This window comes from Trachymyrmex cornetzi, unplaced genomic scaffold (genome assembly GCF_001594075.2).
Source record: "Trachymyrmex cornetzi isolate Tcor2-1 unplaced genomic scaffold, Tcor1.1 scaffold127, whole genome shotgun sequence".
Lineage (NCBI taxonomy): Eukaryota > Metazoa > Arthropoda > Insecta > Hymenoptera > Formicidae > Trachymyrmex > Trachymyrmex cornetzi.
This window is the reverse complement of record NW_017295839.1, coordinates 138,928-148,060: the sequence shown is the minus strand read 5'-3', so window position 1 is coordinate 148,060 and position 9,133 is coordinate 138,928.

Sequence of the window (9,133 nt, the reverse complement as noted above, 5' to 3'; positions counted from 1 at the left end):
TCATTCTCTAATGTTATATTTTGTATATAAATAAGAAAAGATTATCCAGAATTCGTACTAAATCATTATACTGAAATATCAAAATTTGAATTCATCGAAACGTAGAAATTTCAATCGCAATTTGCACTAATAAACTTCTGTGAAGAAAATGGATAAATCGAGGAAGAAGCACTCGTGTGCTCTTTCCTCACACATAAAATATGTATTTCGATCACGGAACAGGAGTGGTTCAAATATTTTCTTTCCATTATTTTCTTTTTTTTTCTTGTGAAGCTGGACGCGGTGGCGGCGTCTTTCTGATATCCGAGCCGATTGCTCTTTTGTACAAAAAAAACGAAAAAAGAAAAGAAGACGAGAGTGAGAGTGGTACTTCAGTGAATGTTCTCGGCAGGACCGGTCCATGAAGAATGCTACGTCGAGGTAGCGATCGAGCCGCGTGTCACCCCGTGATGACATGATGCAATAATAGTTAGGTGCAGGAGGAAATCGCCTTGGCGAATAAAAATTTCAAGCTGATGAAACTTTTAACGACAATTAATTATATTTCGGAGGACCGCGAGGCGCCCTCTTTGATAACAAACGCTAGAACAAGCGTTTTTTACCTGATCGTAACTTAATTATTATTGCACGTATGTGCAACGTCGACTATGCGATTCGTCGAGTCAACTTTGCATAATATCGAATCGCCCTGCGTTGCGTTAATTTAAGGGAAATTAATCGGCATTGAGTTCGATTTGGGGGAACTATCGACCATTATCGTCGAAGCGACGATATTAATATGTGCGTGAGCCTGGCCTTTTGATACGTGCTCGGATATGTGCTCGAGTAAATGAAAGGACGCGATCGTGAGAGAATCGCGATTTAATGAAGGAAGGGCTGGCCCTAAAAAAAAAACGAGCGTGTGAGACCACGTGATGGATCGTTTCGTCAACTAACGCGCTTCCGTGTGTTGCATTGTGATCTCCGAGAAGTAACAGCGGTAGCGATAAAACGAGAGAGTTATAGAAAAGAAAAAAAAAATGAAAAGAGAGTGAATGGAAATATTTGCCTTAGCTTTTGTACAAGCAAACGAATATGAGGGATTGCCGATGAGGAGAAGAAAGGAGGCAGCCAGGATAGGCGCGAAACTTCACGATAGGCTGACATAATTGATTCTGACGATAAAACAGTGATAAGAGTTGATGAATCTAATAAGCTGTTGTAGTGCGTGTGAGTGGGAGGGAGTGAGAGATAGCCTTGCAGCAAGAGAGACAGAAAAAGAAATACGATGATAATCAAATTGTGTATGAATCGTGCATATTTGCATGCAACGGCGCACGATTATACGGTAATAAAATTCTCTCGCGTTCGCCGAGTGTCGAGACGAGAGCATTTCTTCAGAGAGGATCGAATATAAAGATAAAAATTAAAAAAAAAAAGAGAAAAATACACAGAGCAACGTAGAAATTGAGTTAACCGATGCGAAGCCACTATAAATCGATGTGTAATCATTGTAGATCTAACACGATTGTAACCGCAAAATGAGCGCTAATCGAACGATTTGATATAATTAATTAATCATACACCCTCAATTATACAATTAGCGATTCATAATTATTATAATGTAATTAATTGATTATATAAAATCGCTCTCATCGATATTCGCCGTCTTCTCATAATCATCCGGTCGGATGATCTCGCGAGACCGATCGATCGGTAAACGTACGAATGGGGAAACAGGCGTTTGCTGCAAGGCGATGATAATCGATCATTAATCAATGATGCGAATGCCGGTGCGAAGGAGGATCATACCGGGTGCGAAAGTTGTATAAGGGAGCGCGGAGACGTGGGCGTAAAAGCAAAAGTTGTCGACATAATATTACATTATTAACGAATGTATGCTGTCCCACTGTGATAAAAACTTTTGTTTTTGCATGTAAAAATATATACTACTATTATATATTGCCATAAGCGCGCGCGCGCGCGCATGCAAGCGAGAGAGCGAGAGAAAGGGAGAGAGAGAGAGAATGTATCACATTAAAATAGTACGCGTGTACGGATATAAATGTACAATGTATGTCGATACAGCATGTACCATCACAATCGATTCAGGTATCTATGTATCTGTATGCGCGTACGTACACATATACACATATATACGTACATAAGGTACATACACACACACACACACACACACACATGAATGTACAGAGACACGAATATATTGTGATCGAGCGTGCACACGTAGACAAACGCATGCGATTACGGAGAATGCGAACTTTTATTATTGCGCACGCCATGTATTCATACGCTGATGAAGGACAAATTATTATCGTAATTACCATTAATATAATATCAAACACCGTTAGGATACCGTTCGCCGATCAGTGCAGCCGAGATTTCGCTCATTCTCGATCCTCGCGGAATTCGGCACACTCGGACAATCCTTTTGTATCTTTTATCACACATATACACCCACTCATCCATCCATCCATCCATCCACCTACCCACCCATCCATTCACTCGAACATAAACACACAGCCACACAACATACACACATCGATCCGCGAAGAAGTTTTGCGGTTTTAGCTTCGTTAGCAATAATTCGAGTGTCGTGACGCTGTTGATATCTTTCGGAAATTTATCATTTCCGCGTGCTTTTTTGTCACGGAATACGATCGAGAGGATTAATCGAGGAGATCGAGCTGACGATTCGTTCTCTCGTCCTAGGAAACGTCCATTCTTGCGATTACCTCGACTGTCAATTTTCACATTTTGTCCAGGATCTCGTAGTTAGAGACGATTCGTCCAGCCTCGCATCAAGATTTACGATTAAGGGAGACAAATAAATTGTGTGTAGCGCTTTCTCGCGAAGCGATCTTTCTCAACGAAAGTGTGACGAGCAGGGCGATTGTTAGCTCCGTCTCTTCGATTTCCACCGCAAGATTAATTTTTATCGAAAATCGTGGATCATTGTGTCGTGCCACGCAGAATATACGGAAGAATGTAAGCGATGAGAGATCTCTACTCTTGCATTATATAGTATGTACACGCTCTTTCTTTACTTATTCCATATCCTTAAGAATTTAAAGGAATTTTAAAGAAATGAAAAAAAATAATAATTATATATGTATATTACAGTTATTTTAATTATTTTACAAATTAGGAAAATTAAATCGGAGATTTTGAAAAATAGATGACTTGATAAGAGAGAAAAGCGATCAGGACGATTTCTAATTTCGGAAATCGGTTATTCTTATTCTGTGAAATGAGTAAAGAAGAAGTGCGTAAATTGAGCGAAAATTGATTTGTGAACTCGAGATTTCGAATGGATTCTCGATCGAAAGAAGCGTGCGAAGCTGATAACTGATGAGATTGCCCTTTGGGCGCGTGAAGCTGATGGTGTAATGAACGTTTACTCGCTTCTTTGCGCAACGTCATCTTCATATTGTATCTTTTATTTGCTAGAATTACCATGTAAAATCATTTATATTTGCATATGATTAATATGTTTTACTTATAAGCTTGCGGTGTTGCTTTATTATCCTCTTGAAAGTCACACTATCATCCGTCAACTTTCCCTAGGAAAATCCTCCTGCGGCATAGAAATAAAACATCTTATGGCGGTAATAATAAACAGACAAAGCCAAATGTTGATTACCTTTCAACATAATTATAAATACAGCGACAGTATTGTTAGAAATGTACAGATTCCTTTTTCCTTCTCCGGATGTGGTAACGGATTACATTTGTGGGTTTTCTCCAGTTGATCTTCGGACTCCGCGAACGAGTTTCTCTTGGAAGTTAAACATGATTCATTGCTCGAAGGAGAGCGAACACTGGCACGTATACTGGGCTATGCACAGCCGCGTGTAATCAATAAATGCGAATTCTTTCGTTCGGATCGATCTATCGGGCGGTACACACTTGACGAGCGCTACAGCGCTCTCGGCGACTTGCGCTAATGCCAGAGGCAGCCGAGCATAGAGCCGCTTTGAAAGTGAGATTAATCGTGCGAGACCTATCCTTACGTCTGAGTCATAAGGATCTCGCAATTATAACGTCATAATTGAATTACAAGGAAGGCGGCGCACCCGGCATGTGGCCGAAAGCGTCATTCGTTCCGGCTTTGAAGTCGGTTCCGGGAGATGCTCCGTTCCTTTGTCAAATGAGAATTTTATTGAAGAAATTCGATCAATGCAACATAAACGTAAGATACTTAGTTTCTATTAATAAACATTTTATTTCTTTAAGAAATGAATTATCGACTAGATTTTCTCTATCAAAAATTAGATTTGAATCTTGATATTCAAGTGGCGACAAATTTATAAATAATAATAATTTGTAAATGATATATAAATGATAATTTAAAATATATAGATGATTTTAATTACATTAAAATTACTTACATTTAAATTAATTACATTTAAAAAAACATCAAGCGAGACTAATTTTCAGTAATTCTTTGGACGCTGAATATGAATTCGATTTTCAAATTGTTCATCACTTTACAATTTTGAGAAGTTGACAGTTAAAGTTACTAAAAAGAACTGTTTTTATAAGTATTTACAATTAGTTATATTATAACTTATGTATGAGACATGTTCGAGAAGTTTTATTACAATCAAAATGAAGTACGTTTTTAGGATTTTCAGTTCTCAAAAGAAATTTTTAATTTCAGCTGGTTAATGGGATATTCATAGTTTATGGGATCCATTGTGGAAAAATTATGAATTAGACAATTTATCAAATAGCTTTCAATTATATTTATTTAAACTTAAGAGATTCTTAGATTAATTATAAATTCGAACGATATGTACAATAAGTAGCTTTTTGCAATATTTCATTGTCGATTTTAATTACAATATCCGTGTATACATCAATAAATCATGGCATCTCGTGAAAATATTAATCGACGTAATTTTTCGCGTGAGCAACAATAGCATTATAGTTTCTGATTCACACAAATTATTCGCGTAAGTTGCTTCTCGGACGGAAGATGCGAGTCACATTCCTAGGATCGTAAAGCGTTCCTGATGGTTATATTTTTTTTGCATGACATTACGCAACCGCGGAATTAAATAGAGACAATTCGCGCGTCGATCATTACGTACGGCGAGACGGATTTACCGTGTAGATTCTAATAGGCGAGGCGACTGTAGACGCCGCAAGATGTTGAGGCACCTCTGCAATTTGCCAGTTATGACGGAATGAAAGGTGACATTAAAGATGACTTTAATTGAGCCTCGAATGTCAATGTCGAGGGATTTTCCTGGCTCAACCCCGGAACGTCGGGCATCCTTGCGCGATTACATACGAGTGATTACGCAACCCGCCCGGAAATACTTGATTGGCGCTTAATTATTAGTATTGTTACCGCCGGTGGAATAACGGTCGTGAAAATGTCGCAAAAAAATTCTAACTTGATTTTTCGAGGTGTAAGTCGTTCTGTTTGCATATACAGTCATAAAGCCGTTACGATGCGGTTATTTCGAGCAGAATAGCCTGATAAATAATATTTATTCTTATGGTGCAGCGACGACGTTAATCTCTTTTATGCAGGTAGCGATAAAATACTCGTAATGCTCGGAAGAAACGTTCCAACTCATCGTTTAATAATGCGTCATTATCAAGCAGCGAGGAAATACAATCCTGCGTGAAATCGACAACTTTATAGGTGTAAATATTCTGTTCGACGTCAATTCGCAGATAAGCGACGACGAATAATTATTACTCGTGCCGGATTGCGATTCGTATTTCTTTTTTATACCTGGCTTCCCGCAATTGCGCCTCGCTGAAGGAAATGAATTAAATGTATGTACTGACAGGCTGCCTCAAAATTATGATGGCAGCATAATCATTGCAGTGATAATTTTACGATCGTGATAATATCTATGTTTAATCTATTTATCTATTTTATTATTCTATTTGTTCTGTTTATATAGAGTAGGTCTGATTCCTGGCCTGATTTCGAGATTTTATAGGAAATTTAATTCTCTAAAAAATTTTTGTTGCTTTTTTTGTTAAACGATGGATACTTTCCCTGATATTTTTGTAAACATGCATAAAAGAACCATAATTTCAAAGGTTGTTGGGCGCTAATTTTTTAGGGAAGTATTTCACTGTCTGACTGGACCTATCCCGTATATATTCTGATATAATCTAAATCATTTCACAAATGTAGTCTTTGTGTTCGAAAGTGGGTAGGTTCTTTTTTTTAATTCTTCAAGTTGGATTTTGAATGCACAATCGATATTTTAAAATTGATCGCTCTCACGATATTAATTATTTTGCTTTCACATGGAACTGTAAAAAACCGAGAAATAAAAAAAATCGGATAATAATTACTATTAAAATAATTTTAAATGTATTTTAATTGTTTCCTACTGTACATATTGAAAATTATATTATATTATGTGAATCAAAAAATATGATGAAATCTATCAAAATTTTGTCTGAAAGGTGGAAAAGATAATAATTAGGTATTCAAATATAAGTGGCCAGAAAATTATTAACTCGAGCAACAACAATAATAAAAGAATACATCAGTTTTTAAAAGACAGTTAAATAATGTTTTTCAGAATATGCACGTAATTATCAGGTGTTCAAATCTTTATTGTTAAAATTAAAATACTCTCTTATCGAAACAGAGAAACGTAAAAATTTATTTAGAAATTTTCAATTATTTTCATAAACACATATAATTGTTACTTACGACATATTTGTCTCTTTTAAACAATAATTTTATTTTATGTCTTTAATTTATGACAATCAAATTATAGCTACATGCAAATTCACGAATTTGTGCTATAAAGAGCTGCTTATTAAGGATTGCATCGTTTGAAAGATTAATCCGCAATAATTCGGTTTGTCAATGCCTGTCGATGTTTTGCGGGACGATAAATCATTAAACAGTGGATTAAAATGATGGTACACGATGGTACCACTGGCGAAGGGTTTGGTCTGCATAATTACCAGTAACGATCGATACTCTCGGCTTATCACAGTCATTGTACACGATGCAACTTACGTGGCAACTTGTGGCCTTCCGTTTTGTTCGGAATAAAACAATCCGAACAACAAGCGACACAAGATAGTTACGTTATTATTAACGCGATATATCATGATTACGTCTTCCTTGTTTATACATGACGAACGATTACGTGGAATTAGAAATATTCATGTTCCGGGTCGCGTATCCGTTGGACAATTTACAGGCATGCTTATTTTTTTTTCACTTATTTTCTTTCCAGTTTTCGAATTGCACAGATTGTTCTACTTATCATTATTATTAATGTGTTTGCGTGCTGAGAGAGAGAATAAACTATAGTTATATATTCCCCTTTAAATATTTACATTTTTAAATAAATAAATTTAATAGAATATATTTCATGTTTTTATACACAATAAAACAAACTTTTTTTTACGTGAATTAACAGCGAAGGTAATTTTTATTCGATAAGTACTCGTGTTATATAAGCGTTATACTAAAAAAAGTTTTTTTTTAATAATGACACATGGAAAGAACTGTTTTACTGAAGTATTTAGAAATTTAGCTAGGTATAAATCTGAAAATAATTTTGTCAAACGATAATAATAATTATGTAAAACATTAAAATAATGCCGCAAAAAAATTTAACATTCTCATAAATTTGAGCATCTCACATAATTACATACTTTAATGGTCCAAACAAAATTACTTTTTAGTCTGCATCTAGATAAATTTTTAGATACTTCAGCAAGTAAAATCGGTCCTTCCGTGTATTAATTTTTTTTTTATTAAAGAACTCCACATTAGTTATAAATTGTGTAGATATGAATTGAATTAATTCTCACATATATGATGTATATGTATATTATAATGTGATGAACAAAAGCTATCATAAATACAAGGTTTAATAGCTAGTGGACAGTTTTTGAGTTATAGCGTGTTAAAGGTGTTCTGTGAGCATTTTTTCTTTTTCTTGGCAGTAAAGTTTGTGTGTGCTTACTATTATAGTGGACAGATTTCAACCAGTGAATAGCCAGTCCCGATGGTCCAACTTCTCAAGATCGTCCCATCATCTCGAAAGGTATTTTTTACCTGCTTTTACCTATCATGACAGAAAATTTGGGAGTCGCCGTGATTTACGGTCACGCTCGGTGACTAATTCTGTTATTTCCATTGATTAATTCCGCACGAACTGGGAGAACGAAGGAATCCTCTCTTTCTCATCGAGATAAATTCAGCGGAGGAGGATGAGAGAGAATACGCCGGTTCTCGGCCGGGCGCTATTAGCTCGATTGATTATATACGTCGACCGGATACCTCGGGGATACTTTGACGGGGTGCACTTATGTCAGATCTCGACCGAACTCGACCGACAATGAGAAAGCTGCCGCACTTGCGCGACCATAATATCACGGTATTTGCACACTCGGTGACCTTGAAGGTATCCGTACCGCCCTGCGAGCCTTGAACTTGTACGCTGAAGAATCCCGTGCAAACTTGGCGACGGTCCAAGTCGATCTACTTGGAATCTGCATCCTCGACGTGGATTAGAGATTCGCACTTCTCTTTTTTTTTTTCTATAATACGATTTTTATTAGAACCCGCACCTGCCCGCACCTGGCGGATTCTGATAAAAATCTCACGTTTGACGTTAAAAATAACCGTAGGGTGCCTATCGTTACGATCGATCAAACATTCGGCGCGTTCACCGTCTTGATTGCCTATAGTAGTAAAAAAAAGATAATATATAACTTGATTAAAACCATCGTATTTCCTACAACTGTTTAAATTACGACTTTTATGGCATTTTTAATAGCGACATTTTACCTTGTTGAGAAAAATGAAAGGAAATTGACTCTTCCCTAAAGACTAATGTATTTTTATGGAAAAATGACATATTACTTATGTGGATAATTTTAATAAGGGATGAAATTTACACAACCCTATATTAAGGTTGCAGTGTTCAAATTTCGAAAACTCATGACATAGTTTTGAAGAATATATTATAATTGAAAGTATGACGCAGGAAAAAAATCGAGTTATGCATATTCGTTTTAATTAAAAGGATCCAATTTTTAGAAAGAATGTTTGAAATACTCTACTGAAAAATTGCGAGATATATATAACTTTTCTATCAACGCCGCAATTTATTAATAATTTTTC